Source organism: Phyllobates terribilis, unplaced genomic scaffold (genome assembly GCF_046119375.1).
Source record: "Phyllobates terribilis strain yellow unplaced genomic scaffold, ASM4611937v1 Scaffold_4__5_contigs__length_816908805, whole genome shotgun sequence".
NCBI classification, from domain to species: Eukaryota; Metazoa; Chordata; class Amphibia; order Anura; family Dendrobatidae; genus Phyllobates; species Phyllobates terribilis.
This window is the reverse complement of record NW_027362764.1, coordinates 302,843,933-302,865,668: the sequence shown is the minus strand read 5'-3', so window position 1 is coordinate 302,865,668 and position 21,736 is coordinate 302,843,933.

Here is a 21,736-nt window from a genome sequence, read left to right as displayed (position 1 = left end):
TCAGAGCTAGATGCAGATAAAAATTATTTTGAATTTGCAACCTGGTGGAGGTTAGTATAGATGGACTAATAGAACAAGTCCCACACACTGCTACAAGCCGAAATATTTTTTCAGAGCTAGATGCAGATAAAAATTAGTTTGAATTTGCAACCTGGTGGAGTTTAGTATAAATGGACTAATAGAATAAGTCTCACACACTGCTACAAACCGAAATATTTTTTCAGAGCTAGATGCGGAAAAAAAATATTTTGAATTTGCCACCTGGTGGAGGTTAGTATAGATGGACTAATAGAACAAGTGCCACACACTGCTACAAGCCGAAATATTTTTTCAGAACTAGATGCAGATAAAAAAAATTTTTGAATTTGCAACCTGGTGGAGGTTGGTATAGATGGACTAATAGAACAAGTCCCACACACTGCTACAAGCCAAAGCCGAAATATTTTTTCAGAGCTAGATGCAGATAAAAATTATTTTGAATTTGCAACCTGGTGGAGGTTAGTATAGATGGACTAATAGAACAAGTCCCACACACTGCTACAAGCCGAAATATTTTTTCAGAGCTAGATGCAGATAAAAATTATTTTGAATTTGCAACCTGGTGGAGGTTAGTATAGATGGACTAATAGAACAAGTCCCACACACTGCTACAAGCCAAAATATTTTTTCAGAGCAAGATATAGATAAAAATTATTTTGAATTTGCAACCTGGTGGAGGTTAGTATAGATGGACTAATAGAACAAGTCCTACACACTGCTATAAGCCAAAATATTTTTTTAGAGCTAGATGCAGATAAAAATTATTTTGAATTTGCAACCTGGTGGAGGTTAGTATAGATGGACTAATAGAACAAGTCCCACACACTGCTACAAGCCGAAATATTTTTTCAGAGCTAGATGCAGAAAAAAATTATTTTGAATTTGCAACCTGGTGGAGGTTAGTATAGATGGACTAATAGAACAAGTCCCACACACTGCTAAAAGCCAAAGTCAAAATATTTTTTCAGAGCTAGATGCAGATAAAAATTATTTTGAATTTGCAACCTGGTGGAAGTTAGTATAGATGGACTAATAGAACAAGTCCCACACACTGCTACAAGCCGAAATATTTTATCAGACCTAGATGCAGATAAAAATTATTTTGAATTTGCAACCTGGTGGAGGTTAGTATAGATGGACTAATAGAACAAGTCCCACACACTGCTATAAGCCAAAATATTTTTTCAGAGCTAGATGCAGATAAAAATTATTTTGAATTTGCAACCTGGTAGAGGTTAGTATAGATGGACTAATAGAACAAGTCCCACACACTGCGACAAGCCAAAATATTTTTTCAGAGCAAGATACAGATAAAAATTATTTTGAATTTGCAACCTGGTGGAGGTTAGTATAGATGGACTAATAGAACAAGTCCCACACACTGCTATAAGCCAAAATATTTTTTCAGAGCTAGATGAGATAGAAATTATTTTGAATTTGCAACCTTGTGGAGGTTAGTATAGATGGATTAATAGAACAAGTTCCACACACTGCTATAAGCCAAAATATTTTTTTAGAGCTAAATGCAGATAAAAATTATTTTGAATTTGCAACCTGGTGGAGGTTAGTATAGATGGACTAATAGAACAAGTCCCACACACTGCTACAAGCCGAAATATTTTTTCAGAGCTAGATGCAGATAAAAATTAGTTTGAATTTGCAACCTGGTGGAGTTTAGTATAAATGGACTAATAGAACAAGTCTCACACACTGCTACAAGCCGAAATATTTTTTCAGAGCTAGATGCGGAAAAAAAATATTTTGAATTTGCCACCTGGTGGAGGTTAGTATAGATGGACTAATAGAACAAGTGCCACACACAGCTACAAGCCGAAATATTTTTTCAGAGCTAGATGCAGATAAAAAATTTTTTGAATTTGCAACCTGGTGGAGGATAGTATAGATGGACTAATAGAACAAGTCCCACACACTGCTAAAAGCCAAAGCCAAAATATGTTTTCAGAGATAGATGCAGATAAAAATTATTTTGAATTTGCAACCTGGTGGAAGTTAGTATAGATGGACTAATAGAACAAGTCCCACACACTGCTACAAGCCGAAATATTTTATGAGAGCTAGATGCAGATAAAAATTATTTTGAATTTGCAACCTGGTGGAGGTTAGTATAGATGGACTAATAGAACAAGTTCCACACACTGCTATAAGCCAAAATATTTTTTCAGAGCTAGATGCAGATAAAAATTATTTTGAATTTGCAACCTGGTAGAGGTTAGTATAGGTGGACTAATAGAACAAGTCCCACACACTGCTACAAGCCAAAATATTTTTTCAGAGCAAGATAAAGATAAAAATTATTTTGAATTTGCAACCTGGTGGAGGTTAGTATAGATGGACTAATAGAACAAGTCCCACACACTGCTATAAGCCAAAATATTTTTTCAGAGCTAGATGCAGATAGAAATTATTTTGAATTTGCAACCTTGTGGAGGTTAGTATAGATGGACTAATAGATCAAGTTCCACACACTGCAACAAGCCAAAATATTTTTTCAGAGCTAGATGCAGATAAAAATTATTTTGAATTTGCAACCTGGTGGAGGTTAGTATAGATGGACTAATAGAACAAGTCCCACACACTGCTACAAGCCAAAATATTTTTTCAGAGCTAGATGCAGATAAAAATTATTTTGAAATTGCAACCTGGTGGAGGTTAGTATATATGGACTAATAGAACAAGTCCCACACACTGCTACAAGCCGAAGCCGAAATATTTTTTCAGAGCTAGATGCAGATAAAAATTATTTTGAATTTGCAACCTGGTGGAGGTTAGTATAGATGGACTAATAGAACAAGTCCCACACACTGCTACAAGCCGAAATATTTTTTCAGAGCTAGATGCAGATAAAAATTAGTTTGAATTTGCAACCTGGTGGAGTTTAGTATAAATGGACTAATAGAATAAGTCTCACACACTGCTACAAACCGAAATATTTTTTCAGAGCTAGATGCGGAAAAAAAATATTTTGAATTTGCCACCTGGTGGAGGTTAGTATAGATGGACTAATAGAACAAGTGCCACACACTGCTACAAGCCGAAATATTTTTTCAGAACTAGATGCAGATAAAAAAATTTTTGAATTTGCAACCTGGTGGAGGTTAGTATAGATGGACTAATAGAACAAGTCCCACACACTGCTACAAGCCAAAGCCGAAATATTTTTTCAGAGCTAGATGCAGATAAAAATTATTTTGAATTTGCAACCTGGTGGAGGTTAGTATAGATGGTCTAATAGAACAAGTCCCACACACTGCTACAAGCCGAAATATTTTATCAGAGCTAGATGCAGATAAAAATTATTTTGAATTTGCAACCTGGAGGAGGTTAGTATAGATGGACTAATAGAACAAGTCCCACACACGGCTACAAGCCGAAATATTTTTTCAGAGCTAGATGCAGATAAAAATTATTTTGAATTTGCAACCTGGTGGACGTTAGTATAGATGGACTAATAGAACAAGTCCCACACACTGCTAAAAGCCAAAGCCAAAATATTTTTTCAGAGCTAGATGCAGAAAAAAATTATTTTGAATTTGCAACCTGGTGGAGGTTAGTATAGATGGACTAATAGAACAAGTCCCACACACTGCTACAAGCCGAAATATTTTATCAGAGATAGATGCAGATAAAAATTATTTTGAATTTGCAACCTGGTGGAGGTTAGTATAGATGGACTAATAGAACAAGTCCCACACACTGCTATAAGCCAAAATATTTTTTCAGAGCTAGATGCAGATAAAAATTATTTTGAATTTGCAACCTGGTGGAGGTTAGTATACATGGACTAATAGAACAAGTCCCACACACTGCTACAAGCCGAAATATTTTTTCAGAGCAAGATGCGGATAAAAATTATTTTGAATTTGCAACCTGGTGGAGGTTAGTATAGATGGACTAATAGAACAAGTCCCACACACTGCTACAAGCCGAAATATTTTTTCAGAGCTAGATGCAGATAAAAATTATTTTGAATTTGCAACCTGGTGGAGGTTAGTATAGATGGACTAATAGAACAAGTCCCACACACTGCTACAAGCCAAAATATTTTTTCAGAGCATGATACAGATAAAAATTATTTTGAATTTGCAACCTGGTGGAGGTTAGTATAGATGGACTAATAGAACAAGTCCCACACACTGCTATAAGCCAAAATATTTTTTTAGAGCTAGATGCAGATAAAAATTATTTTGAATTTGCAACCTGGTGAAGGTTAGTATAGATTGGCTAATAGAACAAGTCCCACACACTGCTACAAGCCGAAATATTTTTTCAGAGCTAGATGCAGAAAAAAATTATTTTGAATTTGCAACCTGGTGGAGGTTAGTATAGGTGGACTAATAGAACAAGTCCCACACACTGCTAAAAGCCAAAGCCAAAATATTTTTTCAGAGCTAGATGCAGATAAAAATTATTTTGAATTTGCAACCTGGTGGAAGTTAGTATAGATGGACTAATAGAACAAGTCCCACACACTGCTACAAGCCGAAATATTTTATCAGAGCTAGATGCAGATAAAAATTATTTTGAATTTGCAACCTGGTGGAGGTTAGTATAGATGGACTAATAGAACAAGTCCCACACACTGCTATAAGCCAAAATATTTTTTCAGAGCTAGATGCAGATAAAAATTATTTTGAATTTGCAATCTGGTAGAGGTTAGTATAGATGGACTAATAGAACAAGTCCCACACACTGCGACAAGCCAAAATATTTTTTCAGAGCATGATACAGATAAAAATTATTTTGAATTTGCAACCTGGTGAAGGTTAGTATAGATGGACTAATAGAACAAGTCCCACACACTGCTATAAGCCAAAATATTTTTTCAGAGCTAGATGCAGATAGAAATTATTTTGAATTTGCAACCTTGTGGAGGTTAGTATAGATGGACTAATAGAACAAGTTCCACACACTGCTACAAGCCGAAATATTTTTTCAGAGCTAGATGCAGATAAAAATTATTTTGAATTTGCAACCTGGTGGAGGTTAGTATAGATGGACTAATAGAACAAGTCCCACACACTGCTACAAGCCAAAATATTTTTTCAGAGCTAGATGCAGATAAAAATTATTTTGAAATTGCAACCTGGTGGAGGTTAGTATATATGGACTAATAGAACAAGTCCCACACACTGCTACAAGCCGAAGCCGAAATATTTTTTCAGAGCTAGATGCAGATAAAAATTATTTTGAATTTGCAACCTGGTGGAGTTTAGTATAAAAGGACTAATAGAACAAGTCTCACACACCGCTACAAGCCGAAATATTTTTTCAGAGCTAGATGCGGAAAAAAAATATTTTGAATTTGCCACCTGGTGGAGGTTAGTATAGATGGACTAATAGAACAAGTGCCACACACTGCTCCAAGCCGAAATATTTTTTCAGAGCTAGATGCAGATAAAAAATTTTTTGAATTTGCAACCTGGTGGAGGTTAGTATAGATGGACTAATAGAACAAGTCCCACACACTGCTAAAAGCCAAAGCAAAAAAAATTTTTTAAGAGCTAGATGCAGATAAAAATTATTTTGAATTTGCAACCTGGTGGAAGTTAGTATAGATGGACTAATAGAACAAGTCCCACACACTGCTACAAGCCGAAATATTTTATCAGAGCTAGATGCAGATAAAAATTATTTTGAATTTGCAACCTGGTGGAGGTTAGTATAGATAGACTAATAGAACAAGTTCCACACACTGCTATAAGCCAAAATATTTTTTCAGAGCTAGATGCAGATAAAAATTATTTTGAATTTGCAACCTGGTAGAGGTTAGTATAGATGGACTAATAGAACAAGTCCCACACACTGCTACAAGCCAAAATATTTTTTCAGAGCAAGATACAGATAAAAATTATTTTGAATTTGCAACCTGGTGGAGGTTAGTATATATGGACTAATAGAACAAGTCCCACACACTGCTATAAGCCAAAATATTTTTTCAGAGCTAGATGCAGATAGAAATTATTTTGAATTTGCAACCTGGTGGAGGTTAGTATAGATGGACTAATAGAACAAGTCCCACACACTGCTACAAGCCAAAATATTTTTTCAGAGCTAGATGCAGATAAAAATTATTTTGAAATTGCAACCTGGTGGAGGTTAGTATATATGGACTAATAGAACAAGTCCCACACACTGCTACAAGCCGAAGCCGAAATATTTTTTCAGAGCTAGATGCATATAAAAATTATTTTGAATTTGCAACCTGGTGGAGGTTAGTATAGATGGACTAATAGAACAAGTCCCACACACTGCTACAAGCCGAAATATTTTTTCAGAGCTAGATGCAGATAAAAATTAGTTTGAATTTGCAACCTGGTGGAGTTTAGTATAAATGGACTAATAGAACAAGTCTCACACACTGCTACAAGCCGAAATATTTTTTCAGAGCTAGATGCGGAAAAAAAATATTTTGAATTTGCCACCTGGTGGAGGTTAGTATAGATGGACTAATAGAACAAGTGTCACACACTGCTACAAGCCGAAATATTTTTTCAGAGCTAGATGTAGATAAAAAATTTTTTGAATTTGCAACCTGGTGGAGGTTAGTATAGATGGACTAATAGAACAAGTCCCACACACTGCTACAAGCCAAAGCCGAAATATTTTTTCAGAGCTAGATGCAGATAAAAATTATTTTGAATTTGCAACCTGGTGGAGGTTAGTATAGATGGACTAATAGAACAAGTCCCACACACTGCTACAAGCCGAAATATTTTATCAGAGCTAGATGCAGATAAAAATTATTTTGAATTTGCAACCTGGTGGAGGTTAGTATAGATGGACTAATAGAACAAGTCCCACACACTGCTACAAGCCAAAATATTTTTTCAGAGCAAGATACAGATAAAAATTATTTTGAATTTGCAACCTGGTGGAGGTTAGTAAAGATGGACTAATAGAACAAGTCCCACACACTGCTATAAGCCAAAATATTTTTTTAGAGCTAGATGCAGATAAAAATTATTTTGAATTTGCAACCTGGTGGAGGTTAGTATAGATGGACCAATAGAACAAGTCCCACACACTGCTACAAGCCGAAATATTTTTTCAGAGCTAGATGCAGATAAAAATTATTTTGAAATTGCAACCTGGTGGAGGTTAGTATATATGGACTAATAGAACAAGTCCCACACACTGCTACAAGCCGAAGCCGAAATATTTTTTCAGAGCTAGATGCAGATAAAAATTATTTTGAATTTGCTTCCTGGTGGAGGTTAGTATAGATGGACTAATAGAACAAGTCCCACACACTGCTACAAGCCGAAATATTTTTTCAGAGCTAGATGCAGATAAAAATTAGTTTGAATTTGCAACCTGGTGGAGTTTAGTATAAATGGACTAATAGAACAAGTCTCACACACTGCTACAAGCCGAAATATTTTTTCAGACCTAGATGCGGAAAAAAAATATTTTGAATTTGCCACCTGGTGGAGGTTAGTATAGATGGACTAATAGAACAAGTGCCACACACTGCTTCAAGCCGAAATATTTTTTCAGAGCTAGATGCAGATAAAAATTTTTTTGAATTTGCAACCTGGTGGAGGTTAGTATAGATGGACTAATAGAACAAGTCCCACACACTGCTAAAAGCCAAAGCCAAAATATTTTTTCAGAGCTAGATGCAGATAAAAATTATTTTGAATTTGCAACCTGGTGGAAGTTAGTATAGATGGACTAATAGAACAAGTCCCACACACTGCTACAAGCCGAAATATTTTATCAGAGCTAGATGCAGATAAAAATTATTTTGAATTTGCAACCTGGTGGAGGTTAGTATAGATGGACTAATAGAACAAGTTCCACACACTGCTATAAGCCAAAATATTTTTTCAGAGCTAGATGCAGATAAAATTATTTTGAATTTGCAACCTGGTAGAGGTTAGTATAGATGGACTAATAGAACAAGTCCCACACACTGCTACAAGCCAAAATATTTTTTCAGAGCAAGATACAGATAAAAATTATTTTGAATTTGCAACCTGGTGGAGGTTAGTATAGATGGACTAATAGAACAAGTCCCACACACTGCTATAAGCCAAAATATTTTTTCAGAGCTAGATGCAGATAGAAATTATTTTGAATTTGCAACCTTGTGGAGGTTAGTATAGATGGACTAATAGAACAAGTTCCACACACTGCTACAAGCCGAAATATTTTTTCAGAGCTAGATGCAGATAAAAATTATTTTGAATTTGCAACCTGGTGGAGGTTAGTATAGATGGACTAATAGAACAAGTCACACACACTGCTACAAGCCAAAATATTTTTTCAGAGCTAGATGCAGATAAAAATTATTTTGAAATTGCAACCTGGTGGAGGTTAGTATATATGGACTAATAGAACAAGTCCCACACACTGCTACAAGCCGAAGCCGAAATATTTTTTCAGAGCTAGATGCAGATAAAAATTATTTTGAATTTGCTTCCTGGTGGAGGTTAGTATAGATGGACTAATAGAACAAGTCCCACACACTGCTACAAGCCGAAATATTTTTTCAGAGCTAGATGCAGATAAAAATTAGTTTGAATTTGCAACCTGGTGGAGTTTAGTATAAATGGACTAATAGAACAAGTCTCACACACTGCTACAAGCCGAAATATTTTTTCAGACCTAGATGCGGAAAAAAAATATTTTGAATTTGCCACCTGGTGGAGGTTAGTATAGATGGACTAATAGAACAAGTGCCACACACTGCTTCAAGCCGAAATATTTTTTCAGAGCTAGATGCAGATAAAAATTTTTTTGAATTTGCAACCTGGTGGAGGTTAGTATAGATGGACTAATAGAACAAGTCCCACACACTGCTAAAAGCCAAAGCCAAAATATTTTTTCAGAGCTAGATGCAGATAAAAATTATTTTGAATTTGCAACCTGGTGGAAGTTAGTATAGATGGACTAATAGAACAAGTCCCACACACTGCTACAAGCCGAAATATTTTATCAGAGCTAGATGCAGATAAAAATTATTTTGAATTTGCAACCTGGTGGAGGTTAGTATAGATGGACTAATAGAACAAGTTCCACACACTGCTATAAGCCAAAATATTTTTTCAGAGCTAGATGCAGATAAAATTATTTTGAATTTGCAACCTGGTAGAGGTTAGTATAGATGGACTAATAGAACAAGTCCCACACACTGCTACAAGCCAAAATATTTTTTCAGAGCAAGATACAGATAAAAATTATTTTGAATTTGCAACCTGGTGGAGGTTAGTATAGATGGACTAATAGAACAAGTCCCACACACTGCTATAAGCCAAAATATTTTTTCAGAGCTAGATGCAGATAGAAATTATTTTGAATTTGCAACCTTGTGGAGGTTAGTATAGATGGACTAATAGAACAAGTTCCACACACTGCTACAAGCCGAAATATTTTTTCAGAGCTAGATGCAGATAAAAATTATTTTGAATTTGCAACCTGGTGGAGGTTAGTATAGATGGACTAATAGAACAAGTCACACACACTGCTACAAGCCAAAATATTTTTTCAGAGCTAGATGCAGATAAAAATTATTTTGAAATTGCAACCTGGTGGAGGTTAGTATATATGGACTAATAGAACAAGTCCCACACACTGCTACAAGCCGAAGCCGAAATATTTTTTCAGAGCTAGATGCAGATAAAAATTATTTTGAATTTGCAACCTGGTGGAGTTTAGTATAGATGGACTAATAGAACAAGTCCCACACACTGCTACAAGCCGAAATATTTTTTCAGAGCTAGATGCAGATAAAAATTAGTTTGAATTTGCAACCTGGTGGAGTTTAGTATAAATGGACTAATAGAAAAAGTCTCACACACTGCTACAAGCCGAAATATTTTTTCAGAGCTAGATGCGGAAAAAAAATATTTTGAATTTGCCACCTGGTGGAGGTTAGTATAGATGGACTAATAGAACAAGTGCCACACACTGCTACAAGCCGAAATATTTTTTCAGAGCTAGATGCAGATAAAAATTTTTTTGAATTTGCAACCTGGTGGAGGTTAGTATAGATGGACTAATAGAACAAGTCCCACACACTGCTACAAGCCAAAGCCGAAATATTTTTTCAGAGCTAGATGCAGATAAAAATTATTTTGAATTTGCAACCTAGTGGAGGTTAGTATAGATGGACTAATAGAACAAGTCCCAAACACTGCTACAAGCCGAAATATTTTATCAGAGCTAGATGCAGATAAAAATTATTTTGAATTTGCAACCTGGTGGAGGTTAGTATAGATGGACTAATAGAACAAGTCCCACACACTGCTATAAGCCAAAATATTTTTTCAGAGCTAGATGCAGATAAAAATTATTTTGAATTTGCAACCTGGTGGAGGTTAGTATAGATGGACTAATAGAACAAGTCCCACACACTGCTACAAGCCGAAATATTTTTTCAGAGCTAGATGCAGATAAAAATTATTTTGAATTTGCAACCTGGTGGAGGTTAGTATAGATGGACTAATAGAACAAGTCCCACACACTGCTACAAGCCGAAATATTTTTTCAGAGCTAGATGCAGATAAAAATTATTTTGAATTTGCAACCTGGTGGAGGTTAGTATAGATGGACTAATAGAACAAGTCCCACACACTGCTATAAGCCAAAATATTTTTCAGAGCTAGATGCAGATAAAAATTATTTTGAATTTGCAACCTGGTGGAGGTTAGTATAGATGGACTAATAGAACAAGTCCCACACACTGCTACAAGCCGAAATATTTTTTCAGAGCTAGATGCAGATAAAAATTGTTTTGAATTTTCAACCTGGTGGAGGTTAGTATAGATGGACTAATAGAACAAGTCCCACACACTGCTACAAGCCAAAATATTTTTTTCAGAGCTAGATGCAGATAAAAATTATTGTGCATTTGCAACCTGGTGGAGGTTAGTATAGATGGAATAATAGAACAAGTCCCACACACTGCTACAATCCGAAGCTGCAATATTTTTTCAGAGCTAGATGCAGATAAAAATTATTTTGAATTTGCAACCTGGTGGAGGTTAGTATAGATGGACTAATAGAACAAGTCCCACACACTGCTACAAGCCGAAATATTTTTTCAGAGCTAGATGCAGATAAAAATTATTTTGAATTTGCAACCTGGTGGAGGTTAGTATAGATGGACTAATAGAACAAGTCCCACACACTGCTATAAGCCAAAATATTTTTCAGAGCTAGATGCAGATAAAAATTATTTTGAATTTGCAACCTGGTGGAGGTTAGTATAGATGGACTAATAGAACAAGTCCCACACACTGCTACAAGCCGAAATATTTTTTCAGAGCTAGATGCAGATAAAAATTGTTTTGAATTTTCAACCTGGTGGAGGTTAGTATAGATGGACTAATAGAACAAGTCCCACACACTGCTACAAGCCAAAATATTTTTTTCAGAGCTAGATGCAGATAAAAATTATTGTGCATTTGCAACCTGGTGGAGGTTAGTATAGATGGAATAATAGAACAAGTCCCACACACTGCTACAATCCGAAGCTGCAATATTTTTTCAGAGCTAGATGCAGATAAAAATTATTTTGAATTTGCAACCTGGTGGAGGTTAGTATAGATGGACTAATAGAACAAGTCCCACACAGTGCTACAAGCCGAAATATTTTTTCAGAGCTAGATGCAGATAAAAATTATTTTGAATTTGCAACCTGGTGGAGGTTAGTATAGATGGACTAATAGAACAAGTCCCACACACTGCTACAAGTCGAAATATTTTTTCAGAGCTGGATGCAGATAAAAATTATTTTGAATTTGCAACCTGGTGGAGGTTAGTATAGATGGACTAATAGAACAAGTCCCACACACTGCTCCAGGCTGAAATAATTTTTCAGAGCTAGATGCAGATAAAAATTACTTTGAATTTGCAACCTGGTGGAGGTTAGTATAGATGGACTAATAGAACAAGTCCCACACACTGCTAAAACCCGAAGCCGAAATATTTTTTCAGAGCTAGATGCAGATAAAAATTATTTTGAATTTGCAACCTGGTGGAGGTTAGTTTAGATGGACTGATTGAACAAGTCCCACACACTGCTACAAGCCTAAATATTTTTTCAGATCTAGATACAGATAAAAATTATTTTGAATTTGCAACCTGGTGGAGGTTAGTATAGATGGACTAATAGAACAAGTCCCACACACTGCTACAAGCCAAAATATTTTTTCAGAGCTAGATGCAGATAAAAATTATTTTGAATTTGCAACCTGGTGGAGGTTAGTATAGATGGACTAATAGAACAAGTCCCACACACTGCTACAAGCCGAAATATTTTTTCAGAGCTAGATGCAGATAAAAATTATTTTGAATTTGCAACCTGGTGGAGGTTAGTATAGATGGACTAATAGAACAAGTCCCACACACTGCTACAAGCCGAAATATTTTTTCAGAGCTAGATGCAGATAAAAATTATTTTGAATTTGCAACCTGGTGGAGGTTAGTATAGATGGACTAATAGAACAAGTCCCACACACTGCTACAAGCCAAAATATTTTTTCAGAGCTAGATGCAGATAAAAATTGTTTTGAATTTGCAACCTGGTGGAGGTTAGTATAGATGGACTAATAGATCAAGTCCTACACACTGCTACAAGCCGAAATATATTTTCAGAGCTAGATGCAGATAAAAATGATTTTGAATTTGCAACCTGGTGGAGGTTAGTATAGATGGACTAATAGAACAAGGCCCACACACTGCTACAAGCCGAAATATTTTTTCAGAGCTAGATGCAGAAAAAAATTATTTTGAATTTGCCACCTGGTGGAGGTTAGTATATATGGACTAATAGAACAAGTCCCACACACTGCTACAAGCCGAAATATTTTTTCAGAGCTAGATGCAGATAAAAGTTTTTTTGAATTTGCAACCTGGTGGAGGTTAGCATAGATGGACTAATAGAACAAGTCCCACACACTGCTACAAGCCAAAGCCGAAATATTTTTTCAGAGCTAGATGCAGATAAAAATTATTTTGAATTTGCAACCTGGTGGAGGTTAGTATAGATGGACTAATAGAACAAGTCCCACACACTGCTAAAAGCCAAAATATTTTTTCAGAGCTAGATGCAAATAAAAATTATTTTGAATTTGCAACCTGGTGGAGGTTAGTATAGATGGACTAATAGAACAAGTCCCACACACTGCTACAAGCCGAAATATTTTTTCAGAGCTAGATGCAGATAAAAATTGTTTTGAATTTGCAACCTGGTGGAGGTTAGTATAGATGGACTAATAGATCAAGTCCTACACACTGCTACAAGCCGAAATATTTTTTCAGAGCTAGATGCAGATAAAAATTATTTTGAATTTGCAACCTGGTGGAGGTTAGTATAGATGGACTAATAGAACAAGGCCCACACACTGCTACAAGCTGAAATATTTTTTCAGATCTAGATGCAGAAAAAAATTATTTTGAATTTGCCACCTGGTGGAGGTTAGTATATATGGACTAATAGAACAAGTCCCACACACTGCTACAAGCCGAAATATTTTTTCAGAGCTAGATGCAGAAAAAAATTATTTTGAATTTACAACCTGTTGGAGGTTAGTATAGATGGACTAATAGAACAAGTCCCACACACTGCTACAGGCCGAAATATTTTTTCAGAGCTAGATGCAGATAAAAATTATTTTGAATTTGCAACTTGGTGGAGGTTAGTATAGATGGACTAATAGAACAAGTCCCACACACTGCTACAAGCCGAAATATTTTTTCAGAGCTAGATGCAGATAAAAATTATTTTGAATTTGCAACCTGGTGGAGGTTAGTATAGATGGACTAATAGAACAAGTCCCACACACTGCTACAAGCTGAAGCCAAAATATTTTTTCAGAGCTAGATGCAGATAAAAATTATTTTGAATTTGCAACCTGGTGGAGGTTAGTATAGATGGACTAGTAGAACAAGTCCCACACACTGCTACAAGCCGAAATATTTTTTCAGAGCTAGATGCAGATAAAAATTATTATGAATTTGCAACCTGGTGGAGGTTAGTATAGATGGACTAATAGAACAAGTCCCACACACTGCTACAAGCCAAAATATTTTTTCAGAGCTAGATGCAGATAAAAATTATTTTGAAATTGCAACCTGGTGGAGGTTAGTATAGATGGACTAATAGAACAAGTCCCACACACTGCTACATGCCAAAATATTTTTTCAGCGCTACATGCAGAAAAAAATTATTTTGAATTTGCAACCTGGTGGAGGTTAGTATAGATGGACTAATAGAACATGTCCCACACACTGCTACAAGCCTAAATATTTTTTCAGAGCTAGATGCAGATAAAAATTATTTTGAATTTGCAACCTGGTGGAGGTTAGTATAGATGGACTAATAGAACAAGTCCCACACACTGCTACAAGCCGTAGTCGAAATATTTTTTCAGAGCTAGATGCAGATAAAAATTGTTTTGAATTTGCAACATGGTGGAGTTTAGAATAGATGGACTAGTAGAACAAGTCCCACACATTGCTACAAGCCAAAATATTTTTTCAGAGCTAGATGCAGATAAAAATTATTTTGAATTTGCAACCTGGTGGAGGTTAGTATAGATGGACTAATAGAACAAGTCCCACACACTGCTACAAGCCGAAGATGCAATATTTTTTCAGAGCTAGATGCAGATAAAAATTATTTTGAATTTGCAACCTGGTGGAGGTTAGTATAGATGGACTAATAGAACAAGTCCCACACACTGCTACAAGCCGATATATTTTTTCAGAGCTAGATAGTGATAAAAATTATTTTGAATTTGCAACCTGGTGGAAGTTAGTATAGATGGACTAATAGAACAAGTCCCAAACACTGCTACAAGCCAAAATAATTTTTCAGAGCTAGATGCAGATAAAAATTATTTTGCATTTGCAACCTGGTGGAGGTTAGTATAGATTGAATAATAGAACAAGTCCCACACACTGCTACAAGCTGAAGCCGAAATATTTTTTCAGAGCTAGATGCAGATAAAAATTATTTTGAATTTGCAACCTGGTGGAGGTTAGTATAGATGGACTAATAGAACAAGTGCCACACACTGCTACAAGCCGAAATATTTTTTCAGAGCTAGATACAGATAAAAATTATTTTGAATTTGCAACCTGGTGGAGGTTAGTATAGATGGACTAATAGAACAAGTCCCACACACTGCTACAAGCCGAAATATTTTTTCAGAGCTAGATGCAGATAAAAATTATTTTGAATTTGCAACCTGGTGGAGGTTAGTATAGATGGACTAATAGAACAAGTCCCACACACTGCTGCAAGCCAAAGCCGAAATATTTTTTCAGAGCAAGATGCAGATAAAAATTATTTTGAATTTGCAACCTGGTGGAGGTTAGTATAGATGGACTAATAGAACAAGTCCCACACACTGCTATAAGCCAAAATATTTTTTCAGAGCTAGATGCAGATAAAAATTATTTTGAATGTGCAACCTGGTGGAGGTTAGTATAGATGGACTAATAGAACAAGTCCCACACACTGCTACAAGCCGAAATATTTTTTCATAGCTAGATGCAGATAAAAATTATTTTGAATTTGCAACCTGGTGGAGGCTAGTATAGATGGACTAATAGAAGAAGTCCCACACACTGCTACAAGCCGAAATATTTTTTCAGAGCTAGATGCAGATAAAAATTATTTTGAATTTGCAACCTGGTGGAGGTTAGTATAGATGGACTAATAGAAAAAGTCCCACACACTGCTACAAGACGAAATATTTTTTCAGAGCTAGATGCAGATAAAAATTATTTTGAATTTGCAACCTGGTGGAGGTTAGTATAGATGGACTAATAGAACAAGTCCCACACACTGCTATAAGCCAAAATATTTTTTCAGAGCTAGATGCAGATAAAAATTATTTTGAATTTGCAACCTGGTGGAGCTTAGTATAGATGGACTAATAGAACAAGTCCCACACACTGCTACAAGCCGAAATATTTTTTCAGAGCTAGATGCAGATAAAAATTATTTTGAATTTGCAACCTGGTAGAGGCTAGTATAGATGGACTAATAGAAGAAGTCCCACACACTGCTACAAGCCGAAATATTTTTTCAGAGCTAGATGCAGATAAAAATTATTTTAAATTTGCAACCTGGTGGAGGTTAGTATAGATGGACTAATAGAACAAGTCCCACACACTGCTATAAGCCAAAATATTTTCCAGAGCTAGATGCAGATAAAAATTATTTTGCATTTGCAACCTGGTGGAGGTTAGTATAGATGGAATAATAGAACAAGTCCCACGCACTGCTACAAGCCGAAGCCGAAATATTTTTTCAGAGCTAGATGCAGATAAAAATTATTTTGAAATTGCAACCTGGTGGAGGTTAGTATAGATGGACTAATAGAACAAGTCCCACACACTGCTACAAGCCGAAATATTTTTTCAGAGCTAGATGCAGATAAAATTTATTTTGAATTTGCAACCTGGTGGAGGTTAGTATACATGGACTAATAGAACAAGTCCCACACACTGCTGCTAGCCAAAGCCGAAATATTTTTTCAGAGCTAGATGCAGATAAAAATTATTTTGAATTTGCAACCTGGTGTAGGTTAGTATAGATGGACTAATAGAGCAAGTCCCACACACTGCTATAAGCCAAAATATTTTTTCAGAGCTAGATGCAGATAAAAATTATTTTGAATTTGCAATCTGGTGGAGGTTAGTATAGATGGACTAATAGAACAAGTCCCACACACTGCTACAAGCCGAAATATTTTTTCAGAGCTAGATGCAGATAAAAATTATTTTGAATTTGCAACCTGGTGGAGGTTAGTATAGATGGACTAATAGAACAAGTCCCACACACTGCTACAAGACAAAATATTTTTTCAGAGCTAGTTGCAGATAAAAATTATTTTGAATTTGCAACCTGGTGGAGGTTAGTATAGATGGACTAATAGAACAAGTCCCACACAGTGCTACAAGCCGAAATATTTTTTCAGAGCTAGAAACAAATAAAAGTTATTTTGAATTTGCAACCTGGTGGAGGTTAGTATAGATGGACTAATAGAACAAGTCCCACACACTGCTATAAGCCAAAATATTTTTCAGAGCTAGATGCAGATAAAAATTATTTTGAATTTGCAACCTGGTGGAGGTTAGTAAAGATGGACTAATAGAACAAGTCCCACACACTGCTACAAGCTGAAATATTTTTTCAGAGCTAGATGCAGATAAAAATGATTTTGAATTTGCAACCTGGTGGAGGTTAGTATAGATGGACTAATAGAACAAGTCCCACACACTGCTACAAGCCAAAATATTTTTTCAGAGCTTGATGCAGATAAAAATTATTTTGAATTTGCAACCTGGTGGAGGTTAGTATAGATGGACTAATAGAACAAGTCCCACACATTGCTACAAGCCGAAATATTTTTTCAGAGCTAGATGCAGAAAAAAATTATTTTGAATTTGCCACCTGGTGAAGGTTAGTATAGATGAACTAATAGTACAAGTCCCACACACTGCTACAAGCCGAAATATTTTTTCAGAGCTAGATGCAGATAAAAAATTTTTTGAATTTGCAACCTGGTGGAGGTTAGTATAGATGGACTAATAGAACAAGTCCCACACACTGCTACAAGCCGAAGTCAAAATATTTTTTCAGAGCTAGATGCAGATAAAAATAGTTTTGAATTTGCAACATGGTGGAGGTTAGTATAGATGGAATAGTAGAACAAGTCCCACACATTGCTACAAGCCAAAATATTTTTTCAGAGCTAGATGCAGATAAAAATTATGTTGAATTTGCAACCTGGTGGAGGTTAGTATAGATGGACTAATAGAACAAGTCCCACACACTGCTACAAGCCGAAGACGCAATATTTTTTCAGAGCTAGATGCAGATAAAAATTATTTTGAATTTGCAACCTGGTGGAGGTTAGTATAGATGGACTAATAGAACAAGTCCCACACACTGCTACAAGCCGATATATTTTTTCAGAGCTAGATGCAGATAAAAATTATTTTGAATTTGCAACCTGGTGGAGGTTAGTATAGATGGACTAATAGAACAAGTCCCACACACTGCTACAAGCCGAAATATTTTTTCAGAGCTAGATACAGATAAAAATTATTTTGAATTTGCAACCTGGTGGAGGTTAGTATAGATGGACTAATAGAACAAGTCCCACACACTGCTACAAGCCGAAATATTTTTTCAGAGCTAGATGCAGATAAAAATTATTTTGAATTTGCAACCTGGTGGAGGTTAGTATAGATGGACTAATAGAACAAGTCCCACACACTGCTACAAGCCGAAGACGCAGTATTTTTTCAGAGCTAGATGCAGATAAAAATTATTTTGAATTTGCAACCTGGTGGAGGTTAGTATAGATGGACTAATAGTACAAGTCCCACACACTGCTACAAGACGAAATATTTTTTCAGAGCTAGATGCAGATAAAAATTATTTTGAATTTGCAACCTGGTGGAGGTTAGTATAGATGGACTAATAGAACAAGTCCCACACACTGCTACAAGCCGTAGTCGAAATATTTTTTCAGAGCTAGATGCAGATAAAAATTGTTTTGAATTTGCAACATGGTGGAGTTTAGAATAGATGGACTAGTAGAACAAGTCCCACACATTGCTACAAGCCAAAATATTTTTTCAGAGCTAGATGCAGATAAAAATTATTTTGAATTTGCAACCTGGTGGAGGTTAGTATAGATGGACTAATAGAACAAGTCCCACACACTGCTACAAGCCGAAGATGCAATATTTTTTCAGAGCTAGATGCAGATAAAAATTATTTTGAATTTGCAACCTGGTGGAGGTTAGTATAGATGGACTAATAGAACAAGTCCCACACACTGCTACAAGCCGATATATTTTTTCAGAGCTAGATAGTGATAAAAATTATTTTGAATTTGCAACCTGGTGGAAGTTAGTATAGATGGACTAATAGAACAAGTCCCAAACACTGCTACAAGCCAAAATAATTTTTCAGAGCTAGATGCAGATAAAAATTATTTTGCATTTGCAACCTGGTGGAGGTTAGTATAGATTGAATAATAGAACAAGTCCCACACACTGCTACAAGCTGAAGCCGAAATATTTTTTCAGAGCTAGATGCAGATAAAAATTATTTTGAATTTGCAACCTGGTGGAGGTTAGTATAGATGGACTAATAGAACAAGTGCCACACACTGCTACAAGCCGAAATATTTTTTCAGAGCTAGATACAGATAAAAATTATTTTGAATTTGCAACCTGGTGGAGGTTAGTATAGATGGACTAATAGAACAAGTCCCACACACTGCTACAAGCCGAAATATTTTTTCAGAGCTAGATGCAGATAAAAATTATTTTGAATTTGCAACCTGGTGGAGGTTAGTATAGATGGACTAATAGAACAAGTCCCACACACTGCTGCAAGCCAAAGCCGAAATATTTTTTCAGAGCAAGATGCAGATAAAAATTATTTTGAATTTGCAACCTGGTGGAGGTTAGTATAGATGGACTAATAGAACAAGTCCCACACACTGCTATAAGCCAAAATATTTTTTCAGAGCTAGATGCAGATAAAAATTATTTTGAATGTGCAACCTGGTGGAGGTTAGTATAGATGGACTAATAGAACAAGTCCCACACACTGCTACAAGCCGAAATATTTTTTCATAGCTAGATGCAGATAAAAATTATTTTGAATTTGCAACCTGGTGGAGGCTAGTATAGATGGACTAATAGAAGAAGTCCCACACACTGCTACAAGCCGAAATATTTTTTCAGAGCTAGATGCAGATAAAAATTATTTTGAATTTGCAACCTGGTGGAGGTTAGTATAGATGGACTAATAGAAAAAGTCCCACACACTGCTACAAGACGAAATATTTTTTCAGAGCTAGATGCAGATAAAAATTATTTTGAATTTGCAACCTGGTGGAGGTTAGTATAGATGGACTAATAGAACAAGTCCCACACACTGCTATAAGCCAAAATATTTTTTCAGAGCTAGATGCAGATAAAAATTATTTTGAATTTGCAACCTGGTGGAGCTTAGTATAGATGGACTAATAGAACAAGTCCCACACACTGCTACAAGCCGAAATATTTTTTCAGAGCTAGATGCAGATAAAAATTATTTTGAATTTGCAACCTGGTAGAGGCTAGTATAGATGGACTAATAGAAGAAGTCCCACACACTGCTACAAGCCGAAATATTTTTTCAGAGCTAGATGCAGATAAAAATTATTTTAAATTTGCAACCTGGTGGAGGTTAGTATAGATGGACTAATAGAACAAGTCCCACACACTGCTATAAGCCAAAATATTTTCCAGAGCTAGATGCAGATAAAAATTATTTTGCATTTGCAACCTGGTGGAGGTTAGTATAGATGGAATAATAGAACAAGTCCCACGCACTGCTACAAGCCGAAGCCGAAATATTTTTTCAGAGCTAGATGCAGATAAAAATTATTTTGAAATTGCAACCTGGTGGAGGTTAGTATAGATGGACTAATAGAACAAGTCCCACACACTGCTACAAGCCGAAATATTTTTTCAGAGCTAGATGCAGATAAAATTTATTTTGAATTTGCAACCTGGTGGAGGTTAGTATACATGGACTAATAGAACAAGTCCCACACACTGCTGCTAGCCAAAGCCGAAATATTTTTTCAGAGCTAGATGCAGATAAAAATTATTTTGAATTTGCAACCTGGTGTAGGTTAGTATAGATGGACTAATAGAGCAAGTCCCACACACTGCTATAAGCCAAAATATTTTTTCAGAGCTAGATGCAGATAAAAATTATTTTGAATTTGCAATCTGGTGGAGGTTAGTATAGATGGACTAATAGAACAAGTCCCACACACTGCTACAAGCCGAAATATTTTTTCAGAGCTAGATGCAGATAAAAATTATTTTGAATTTGCAACCTGGTGGAGGTTAGTATAGATGGACTAATAGAACAAGTCCCACACACTGCTACAAGACAAAATATTTTTTCAGAGCTAGTTGCAGATAAAAATTATTTTGAATTTGCAACCTGGTGGAGGTTAGTATAGATGGACTAATAGAACAAGTCCCACACAGTGCTACAAGCCGAAATATTTTTTCAGAGCTAGAAACAAATAAAAGTTATTTTGAATTTGCAACCTGGTGGAGGTTAGTATAGATGGACTAATAGAACAAGTCCCACACACTGCTATAAGCCAAAATATTTTTCAGAGCTAGATGCAGATAAAAATTATTTTGAATTTGCAACCTGGTGGAGGTTAGTAAAGATGGACTAATAGAACAAGTCCCACACACTGCTACAAGCTGAAATATTTTTTCAGAGCTAGATGCAGATAAAAATGATTTTGAATTTGCAACCTGGTGGAGGTTAGTATAGATGGACTAATAGAACAAGTCCCACACACTGCTACAAGCCAAAATATTTTTTCAGAGCTTGATGCAGATAAAAATTATTTTGAATTTGCAACCTGGTGGAGGTTAGTATAGATGGACTAATAGAACAAGTCCCACACATTGCTACAAGCCGAAATATTTTTTCAGAGCTAGATGCAGAAAAAAATTATTTTGAATTTGCCACCTGGTGAAGGTTAGTATAGATGGACTAATAGTACAAGTCCCACACACTGCTACAAGCCGAAATATTTTTTCAGAGCTAGATGCAGATAAAAAATTTTTTGAATTTGCAACCTGGTGGAGGTTAGTATAGATGGACTAA